General features: G+C 37.8%; 1 long non-coding RNA gene across 2 annotated transcripts; it reads right to left on the bottom strand.

Moving 5' to 3' along the window:
• Positions 1–5,971: 5,971 nt before the first annotated feature.
• LOC122049481 lies at positions 5,972–8,452 on the bottom strand. 2 transcript variants are annotated; one of them, XR_006130967.1, is made up of 4 exons: positions 8,073–8,452; positions 7,879–8,000; positions 7,560–7,806; positions 5,972–6,033 (listed from the first exon to the last, which is right to left on the bottom strand). It is a non-coding gene; the product is annotated as an uncharacterized LOC122049481 (long non-coding RNA). The 2 variants fall into 2 exon arrangements; XR_006130966.1 differs by lacking the exon at positions 5,972–6,033 and adding an exon at positions 7,183–7,243.
• Between the last annotated feature and the right edge of the window lie 1,995 nt (positions 8,453–10,447).

Genomic DNA, 10,447 nt, shown 5'->3' with positions numbered 1-10,447 from the left:
AGCTCGAGGTAGGCGGCGATCCGACAGCAGGTGCTTACAGCGTGTGCGCCTACGGCTGCGCCTTTGCAAGTGAGAGTGTGCGACAGATGACAGTGGAGGTAGGCGGTGGTGATTCGATAAAGTCTGTTGAAGGCTCGAAGCGATCTGAAGCGATGGGAAATAGGGTTTAGGCGTTTAGCTTTTACGTCTACTGTAGCTATAGTGAAAGTTGAAATCTCAGTCGTTGGATATCTAGTTTTAAATATTGATTGATTTTTTTGTCAAGCTCGCGGGTCAACCTGAGCCCGCTATGGGTTGGCCCGCCTGGACCCGCGACCCACGCGAGCTGATCCATTTAGGCCCGCCAGATGATGGGTTGATAAATTTTCAATCCAACCTATTTAAATTATTTAGCGGGGCGGGCCAACCCGACGGGCCCAAACCAAATTGAAGGATCTACATACGATCCAATCCCTTCTAGGTATGCTTCCATTTAATAACATTGTTCTACGAGAACACTTGGAGCCAACTTAGTTAAACATAAACATATTGTTGGAGTAATAGATATGATATATGTTTTGATATTTGAGTAAAAATTTAGGTTAGAATTTTTATTATATTTAATATGTGCTTATAAGTGTGTAGGATGCAGGTATAATAAGGAAAGTCTACGTGTGATCTTGGTAAAGACGAAGTCTAAGTGGGATCTTGGTAAACGTAAAAGTTCAAGTGAAGTCTTGGTGGTGTAAGTCTAAGTATGAGTCTTAGCAACATAAGTCCAAGTGCAGCTTGGCAAGGATGAAGACCGAGGCTGAAGGAAGCTTTTGAAGGTAAGTCGTGAAAGATGGGAAAGCATTTGAGGGACGCAAAGCTGATGGAGGAGGCTAGAAGGCAAGGTCATGAGAAGACTCAACAATAAGGACAAAGCTGAAGGAAGCATCTTGAAGGCAAGACATGAAGGATGGGGAAGCATCCAAGGGACGCAAGGCTGATAGAAGATAGCTAGAAGCAAGGTTAAGGTTATGTGGGTAAGGATGAGCGCTAAGAGAATGTACTCGGGGTAAACCCTAGGTTTAGGGTTTACTAGTCGACTGGTATCAAGCTGTTGGCATGTAACGGTCGAATTCCACATGAGGCCAGTTGATTGGTGTATTTATCAGTTGACTAATAATGGGAAAACAATTTGGTGTTTTCCTTCCAAGTTTTATTTAATAGAGCTCGGGGTGGCTATCCTTGGTGACGACAATAGGAGTGGTTAACCCCTATTAGAGTCTCCAAAGCTCTCTTGGTGATTAAGAGTGTGTGTTCAAGTGTTTGTGGTGAGGTTTCTCCACCGACAAGGAGATTTGAACTAGCTCGAGTTTGCTCAGAAATCACCCACCAACGGATAAAGATCGCCCACCTTACGGATAGCCGTGGAGTAGGAGCATCATCTCCTAACCACGTTAAACGAACATGTTTAGGTTTGTATTTGTTTTTCTTATTGTGTATTGTCTTCTAGGTTTAGCTTTCATTAGTACTTGTAGTTTGTTTTGTATTCCATTGTACTAACAAGTATAGGAAATGAGGGTTATGGGTGATCGGTTATTCACCCCCTCTAGCTGGGTATTAAAGTCCCAACAATTAGTATCAGAGAAAGGAGCGTGTTGATGCAGGTTGAACTAATAATTTGGTTTTTATGTATGATAAATAGGTTAAAGTTAGATGTGTTGTTTGTCTAACATTTCTACCAAGTGTACAGGAGTTGACTGGTCTGAAGGACCTGGCACTAGGCTGAAATCCAACTAGGTCTGTGAGCCCTAATAGCTAGTGTGAAGTCCAGATAAGTCCGCGGGACCTGATATCTGGCAGGAAGTCTGGTTGAGTCCGTGGGACCTGACAATCGGCCGAAGTCCAGTTGGGTATGCAGACTTGACAATTGACAGAAAGACCTGGTGAGTCAAAGGCAAGTCAAACGACTGCAGTTGGTAAGTGAAGGTAAACAACTGGAGGAGAGATCCAATGAGGACATGTTCCCTATTGAGGGAACTGTAGATGCCGGTCTAACTTAGGTCAATTTGGGAAACCTAAATTGAGACCTTGACTAGATCCTAGTCTCGAGGAGACATGATCTAATTACTACTATTTTACTAAATTAAACTAGCTTTATTTTACAGGATATACTTATTTTTGCTGCCTAGGACTAACTCTTTTTTGCTGGGAAGAAGGCTAGAAAAAGAGGAGTCCGAGTGCTTGGAAGAAATCTGGGCTCCCCGAGTCCGGGCGCTCGGATCTGGTCTGAGTACACGAACCAGCTCCCCAAGGCAGGGCACCGGAGTGATCCGGGCGCCCGGAGTCAGTCGAGGTGCCCAGTCCCAAAATGTTATCTAGAAGTTGAGTTAAATCGTGACGACTGACTAGACCCATGTCAACGGTCCAGACGCTCTGAAGGGGTCCAAGTGCCCGGAAGTGGATAAACTTCATGGATAAAGTTTCGACGAGAGCTCGCCACGTCAGCAGCGGTCCAAGCGCCCGAAATGGGCCTATATAAAACCCTTTGACCAGTAGCTTCAGAACATCAACTATTACGACTTTCATATTCAAGTGCTACTCCGAAAAGGCTCCGACGACACTGAAAGGATGTTCTGAAGTTGGAGGAACAAGAGACTTCATTTTCCTTTCTGTTTGTCAGTAACTTTGTTATTTTTCAGTTCTTATACTCAAATTTTGTAATACTTTTATGAACTGATAGTGATTTCCTAACAAAAATACTCGACGAGTGCAGGCCTTGGAGTATGAGTCATCGAAAGCTTCAAACCAAGTGAAAAATGACTTGTGTTAGCGTTTGGTTTCTCTGTTTCCTTTCCTTCTTATTTCTGCTGCGTAACTTATTTTTAGTCACAATTTTCGATGAACGCTATTCATCCCTCCTATAGTGTGTTTCCGATCCTAAAAGTGATATTAGAGCGAGTACCACTCAAAATTGGTGCAACCACCAATCAGGTAAGGAGGTGACTTTTAACCTTTTTTTTATAATTCTCTTTCAGTTCTTGAACTTTCTCGATAAAATCCAAGCTGGTATAATTACCTCTTTGGATAATTTTTTTTCATTGTAAACTACTTTGAATTGGTGCAATACCAATCTAGTCTATAAAGTTTCGAGGAACTTAATAAATTAAAACTAGATGAGTTATATTGTGAACTTGAATTCCATGAACAGATTAACTCAAAGCAGGTCGAGAAAGGTATTGCACTTTTTGCAGGTCCCTTAAAAGAAGCCAAACACAAGAGCAAACCAGAGCCGGAATCTAAATCTAACTTGGAAGATAAAGAAGAACAACTCGTGAACATGGTCAGAAAAATGTTCATAAGAAGGAAGAACAACTTCATGAAGGACCTACAAAAGGTGATCAAATCAAATGACGCAAAGGCGAAGATCACATGCTACAGATGTAACAAGATAGGACACTACAAGCACGAGTGTCCAAAAACAAAAGACGACAAACCCAAAACAATCAGAAGGAAGAAGGCACTCAAGGCGATATGGGACGAATCATTTTCAGAAGAATCAGACGTCAAAGATCAAAAGCATCACAACTACCTCGCACTAATAGCATCCCGATCGGAATCAGAAAATGAGATAGAACAATACGACGGGTCTGAATATGAATCAAGCCACAAGCCCACACTCGTTTTTGAAGGTTCAAACGAGGTATCTTTTATCTTAACCTCTAATTTTTTTTTTGAATAATTGCATATTTGAATAAAAAATTAATAAAATGTAAAAAACAAACTAAAACTCCTCTCAAGGAAAATCAATAACTCAAGAAACAAATTGAAAATAAAAATCCAAATCAAGAGATAAAACTTGAGGAGGAAAATACAAACTTAAAAAGTGAAATCAACAAACTCAAAGGACTATTAGAAACTTTTATCACAAGATCCAAAATTTTAGACTTGATTCTTAAACATAAAAAGTCGTATATAATAAATCAGGGCTTGGATATAAATCTAGCTCTACAAACAAAATTTTTATCTCACTAATAAGTCAAAATGAGAAACTGACCAAAGCATGAGTTCCAAAAGCATGGGTTCCAAAAGCATGTCTAACCATGCAAGTGGGACTCAATCAATTATATGTACCCAAACATGAAATTTATTATCAAAAACCAAATCCATCTAAACCTATCAACTCAAAACATAAAACAAAATCAAACAAATCAAATCAAAAAACCAAACCCAAACCAAATAACTACAAAACTAATTTAAATTCAAATTACCGTCAAGTCTATTATAACTACAAAAATAATCGACATAAACCTAAAACTCAAACCTAAAAAAGCTCAATAATTCAGGGGGAGACTCCAAATTAGTTGGCACCTCCAAAATAATAGGTACCTGGTTGGGTAATTATGATTAGATTAAAAAGGGACAAAATTTAACTTAAAAAATAACACTGAAAAAGTTTTAGATGATAATAGATTAGGGAAAATATGTCTATGCATGTCTAGAAAGATATAACTTTGACCTGGTAGATTTGCCCTAGTAGAACTAACTGAAGCTACCCCTTACCAATCTTAGCTGATTAGACTAAATTTTTCTTATTAAGTTTAGTAGATAGGACTATTTAGAAAATTTTGGAGGCATGGTTATTCTAATGATGTCCAAGTGACTCATCATAATTTAGAAGTTTATTCAAAGAATGTCTATTTATTGAATCCAAAGCTAAACTTGAATCTAACACAAGTTAAACTAAATCCGAAATTCAATGGAACTCATCTCATAAAATCATAAGATCCCTTTTGTTTGAAAATTTAGACTGGTGAGATGAATAAGGTTATATTAAAGTAAATAAAATTAAACTATGATTAATTCTAATTAATCAATATGAAATTCAATGATCATACTAATTTTTGAAAACTAATATCTTAGATTAAGAAGGAGGATGCTTATTCGGTTAATTTTTAAATTCTAGGAAAAACTATTTACTTTTTCTAAAAATTTCCCTTTTTTCTCTTAGTGTTGTAAAAATTATTTTGACCTTAATCTAGATCGAACCCATAGAAAGCATGCTCCTATAGATCTAGGAATCGAGCATCTCACAAACACATTAGGTTCACCTTGATTGTGTATTCAAAAACATAGAATGGCGTGAGATGCATAGACCTCTTGTCTGGACTTTAGATGCTTATATTAGTGCATCAACATAAGTTTGGATGAAAAATATAATAGCATATTAATCAAGTTAAGCAGTCCTTTTTTAGCAAATTTTAACTAGACATTAATACTTAGTTTGATTAACCAAGTGAACACTACTATCTTTTGGTAGTCAGTTAATAACTAAAGGTTAATCATTTAAGAACCAATTTTAGATGAGTACTTTTAAACTAATTTTTTTTTTACTTTAAATTGTTCTTAATTAAATTTTACGTAGTCAAAACCATAAATTAATTCTTAACTTAAATTAATTTTAAATTAACTTAATTATTAAACAATTTAACTAATTAAATTACTTGTCTTTACCATAATTTAATTCTTAAATTAATTTTTAATTAACCTAAGTATTAAATAATTTAACTAATTAAATTACTTATTAAACAACTTAATTAATATTTACTGTCACGCCCCAGGTGGTCCCTGTCCGAAGAAATTTCGACAACATCTCCCCTGTACGGATGACAATATGAATCCAGAATACATATATCTATACCTCGGCCACACACGGCCGGAACAATACAATACAAATAAGAAACAAACCACGCAGTTTATATCAACATTCCACACAGTTCAACATATAATCAATCCACGCAGTTTAATAAGAAAAGACGATATAGAATCTCGAAGATATATGTAAACATCCTACTCCACTACAACGAGGAAAGACAAAATCCACGAAGTAATGAAAATATATCCGCAGCGGAAAACCAAAAGTAGTAAACCCAAGTGTTCGATATAAAGTCCACAATACAAACCCACCATACAAGTATATAAGATGCAAAAGCAAAATATAATCCGACAAAGAAAATCCTCGCGATAATGGGGCTAGCGACTGGAATATCTCCCGACAGCCTCAACCTGAAAAATAGTAACAACGGGGTGAGTCCAAAGAACTCAGCAGGTAATCCAATAGATATGTACAGCAACATATAACTACCAGCAACCATCCTACGGTACAGCATCCTAACAGTATACATATATAGTACAGTCTCCTAAGTATAACAGGTATGCATAACTAAATAAACTGCGGTTGTCAACAATAAGCATGAAATACAATCTACTGCAAGAATATAAGAAGTGCATAACTGAAATAAACTGTACTCACCTGCGAGGCTCGGGCGAATGACTGTGGACATACACAGATAAAGATAGTCAGAGCAAATACGCATGTATCCAGATGACGTCAATTATATCAATCACCCAAGTGCACCATCCAATACGCAACAATCACAATAAATGCAATACGTGCGTATGATGCGATATGACATGGTCACCCCGACGCCCGATCTCACACAATGGTGAGACCGCGTGGGTAGTGCTGTGACACCGTGCACTCTGCCTTCACTACCCCTGAAGAGTGACCGAGTGGACGGGATGCACCGGAGTACACCTATCCTCCAACCTCAACTATACGAGGGAGTGCAATGCTCTCATCTCCCGGTACACAATGACGGGGAGGGACCCCGGTGTGCTACCACGCTGCCTATCACACTACCCATGAGTGGAACCTAGGCAACCTACCATACACACCCTGTGTGCTGTGCCACTACCCATGTAGTGGTCACGTGGTGCGCAGGTCAATGTAGCCGGCCGACGAGCTCAACAATAATGGAGTCGTCAATCGCCCAGTATGCAATCATGCAATATGGTGCATGCGGCTACAATATGTCATACCTGAACATATCCTCCATATGTGTAGATGCCAAACAGACAAACACATATATAACGATGATAATAAACAGCATAAACCCAACATCACATATCCAGCATGTATAACAACTAATCCAGTATAGTGAAGCACTATAAATATCCATATCCACGAACATATATACACATGGTAAGAAGTAAAGGTATACCAGCCTAATGTATAGTAGATAACAATAGAAGCATGTATCAGGTATCAACTAAACTAAACCCAGGAAAATACTAACTACCAACACTAGTAAGTATATATAAACTGCACATATCATAAGACACTATCAAAAGATAAGTCAAAGGGTACCCGCATCCATTAGAAAGTACAGTCAATCCAAATCCGAAGTCGAGACGCCCGTCTCGAATCAGAGTCCTGTGTAAACAAATACATTTACTTTTATTTAGCTAGAATACAACAAATAGCTAAATAAATCCTAAATAGAAATTTAGGGATAAACCCTAAACCATATCCCTCAACTTTTCTAACGGTTAATTAGGGTTAATTACCTTAACCCCAAACAACCCTGTAGATAGAAATCCAAAACCTAAATCCATATAACCTAATTAATCTACACAACCTAATGATGATTAATTATCAATAGGTATCAAGATCATACCTAATCATCTAACACATGATCATCTAACAAATATCCAAATTCGAAACATGATCTATAACACCTAATCCTTACCTAATTTACAGCCTCTGCTGGAACAAAGTGAGCTGCTGGAAACCAACTGAGCTGGCTGGAAAGACAAGGTGATCTGCTGGACAAAGAATACCACAGAGCACCACTTCACCTCCAACCATGATTGTTGATCCACAGCAGGGATTGTTGCTGCCAGCAACAAGATGAATTGCTGGATCAAAGAAACCACAGAATAAACCTGGATTCCTCCCTACTGATCGGATCAAGAACAGGTCAAGCTATAAAATCACTGATCAGAACAAGAAAAGAGATCAAGATTGGATATCCCAAATCCAAACAACCACCTAAATGATAACCTAACCTTGTCTCAGATGTGCCAATTTGTTGACAGGGATGTGGTGGCCGGAATCAAGCAAATACTCCACCAAAACAGCACCTCACCTCACTGCCTTAATCCAGCTGCTGTCCACCAACCGGATACCTCTGGTGAGCAAGGGAAAGGAAGAATCGATTACACGATTATCTCAATATCCCACATAGAACACGAAACCTTACCTCGATCGGTTGCCTCTAGGAGGTGTCGCCCAATCCGATCCAACTTGAGGAGACACGGATTGGAATCAATCGCACCCACTGCAAGATCTCAACTAGGGCACCGCGTGTACCTCAGGCGCTGCTAACTCGACTTCATGCGAAGAGCGATGGTCGGCCATCGATTGAGAGGTTAGGGCTCGAGAATTGATTGGCAACAGTGAGGAGAGGAAGGAACACCAGCCGGATCTGAGATTAATAGGCGTCGATGCCAGCGGAGAAGGATTGCCAGAGCTGGAGCCTTGCCCCCGTCGCCGTCGCTTGCCCGCGAGAGAGAACAGAGCGAAGAGGAAGGGAGTCGGGGAAGAAGAGAGGAAGAAGTATCGGCTAAAGGATTAAGTCGGGTTCGGGAAAAAGAAATAAGAAAAGGAAATTTATAATTAAAACTTTTCCTCACTTAAACGGGTATCCCAAACAGGCTTTAATCCGAACCCAAAATTGATCCCCTCAAAACCCGTCTTACGAGCTCGGAAAAATTCCCAGAAAATTTCTGGAAATTTCGGAAAAATTCTATAAGGCTATTTTCCAAATAACCCTATTAATTAAATTTTCCCAAGATCTTACATTTACAATAAATTAATTCTTAACTTAAATTAATTTTTAATTAACTTAATTATAAAAACTTTAACTAATTAAATTACTTATTAAATAACTTAATTAATCTTTACCATAAATTAATTCTTAACTTAAGTTTAATTTATTTTTTTAAAGTTAATCTCTTAACTAAAATTAATTTCTTAATTTGAAATTAAATTTTAATTTTTGACTTAAACTTAAATTAATTTTTCAACCACCTAATTTTTAAACAACTTAATTAATTTTTAACTTTTAAACATAAACTAAATTGTTCTTAAACAACTTATTTAATTAAGTTAAATTAAATTTTTTTAACAATTAGTTAATTTGTAAATAAACTAAGTTTCAACTTAAATTAATTTTTTTAACAACTTAGTTAATTTGTAAATAACATAAGTTTCAACTTAAATTAATTTTCACCAATTCAATTAAATATTTAACTTAATTTAATTACATTTAAAAAAACCTGCCATACAAACTAGGGACCGAAAACCAGGGGTGGGCGCTCGGAAGAGGGATCCAGGCGCCCCACCTCACCTACAAATCCAGGCACGCGGACCAACCTATTTAAGGGGACATCGGACGCCCCCTCCTCCTCACACCTCTTCTTTTCTTTTTGTTCTTCATCGAGCTCCAAAAGTAAGAAAATTTTTTTCCCACAACTTCTTAAATTTTTGATTCTTAAGACACCGTGTGGATCAACCGAGGTCGTCAGTCCTATTATAAATATTCACAATGCATCGGTAATATTTTAATCCTAAAATTTATTTTATTTGTTTTATTTAGTATTTTATTTTATTTTGAATGTTTTTGTTAATTAGGAAATGATCATATCCTAGTGTTGATCCCTTGACTATTAGTATAGACTCTAGGTTTCCTATTGATGAACTTAGAATTAGATTTTCCTCCACCATATATGTTTCTCTACTTTCTAGATACTTAGATAGGAGTTTCTTCATGAGATTATGCATTCCTAGTGTAGAGGTTATTGATTATTATAGGTTGTAGAGGTTAGTTTATTGTTTAAGTTCAGTAAACATCAAACTATGCACTGAACTGTATAATAACTTAGTTAGAGTTAATGATCTTACCTACACCACTAAGGTCGCTTGTACGAATGTTACGTGATCCCCTACTATCATCTGGGACTTTTTAAGATTATGACCATCCGCATGCCCCTTCCAGTGCTATCCCCCTCGGGATCCACCATTTGGCGATCCCTACTCACATATTATGCTCGATATGATATATTCATATTTTTTGGGAGGTCAGTGTGTACCGACTGTGATCCTATTCGATCAGTCACCCTTAGAGTCCAGGACTATGCTCTCTATAGAGTCTTAGTCACATGCATTCTGCTTCTAACCACTCGTGACGTAGTGATGACCTTTTTGGATCCAAAAAGGAGAAATGAATAAAATAGACGCATCATCACTATAGCTCCACCTCCAGTCCCTCATACTTTAGATGACAGAGTTACTAGACTTGAGGCATCCATGGCGGGTCTTCGACAGGAGGTCTCCAATCTTCGACGAGAAGTCTCCAATCTTCGACAGGATAGTTTTGGTCTTCGAGAGGCAGACTAGACTCATCATACTGAGTTGATGGACATGTTACAATCATGGGGTTCTAGCCCCTCTTCTTCGTCATCTTAGTAGTTTACTTTTCTACTACATTTTCCTGACTTGATATTCTTAGATCTATACTTTGGTTACTAGATGTTTTCTATTACTTCAGCTAGTGTGTGTGATTTGATTTTTATC

This window comes from Zingiber officinale, chromosome 2B, assembly GCF_018446385.1.
Source record: "Zingiber officinale cultivar Zhangliang chromosome 2B, Zo_v1.1, whole genome shotgun sequence".
Classification (NCBI taxonomy): Eukaryota; Viridiplantae; Streptophyta; class Magnoliopsida; order Zingiberales; family Zingiberaceae; genus Zingiber; species Zingiber officinale.
The sequence above is the reverse complement of the archived record's forward strand: the minus strand, read 5'-3'. Positions and strand labels throughout refer to the sequence as shown.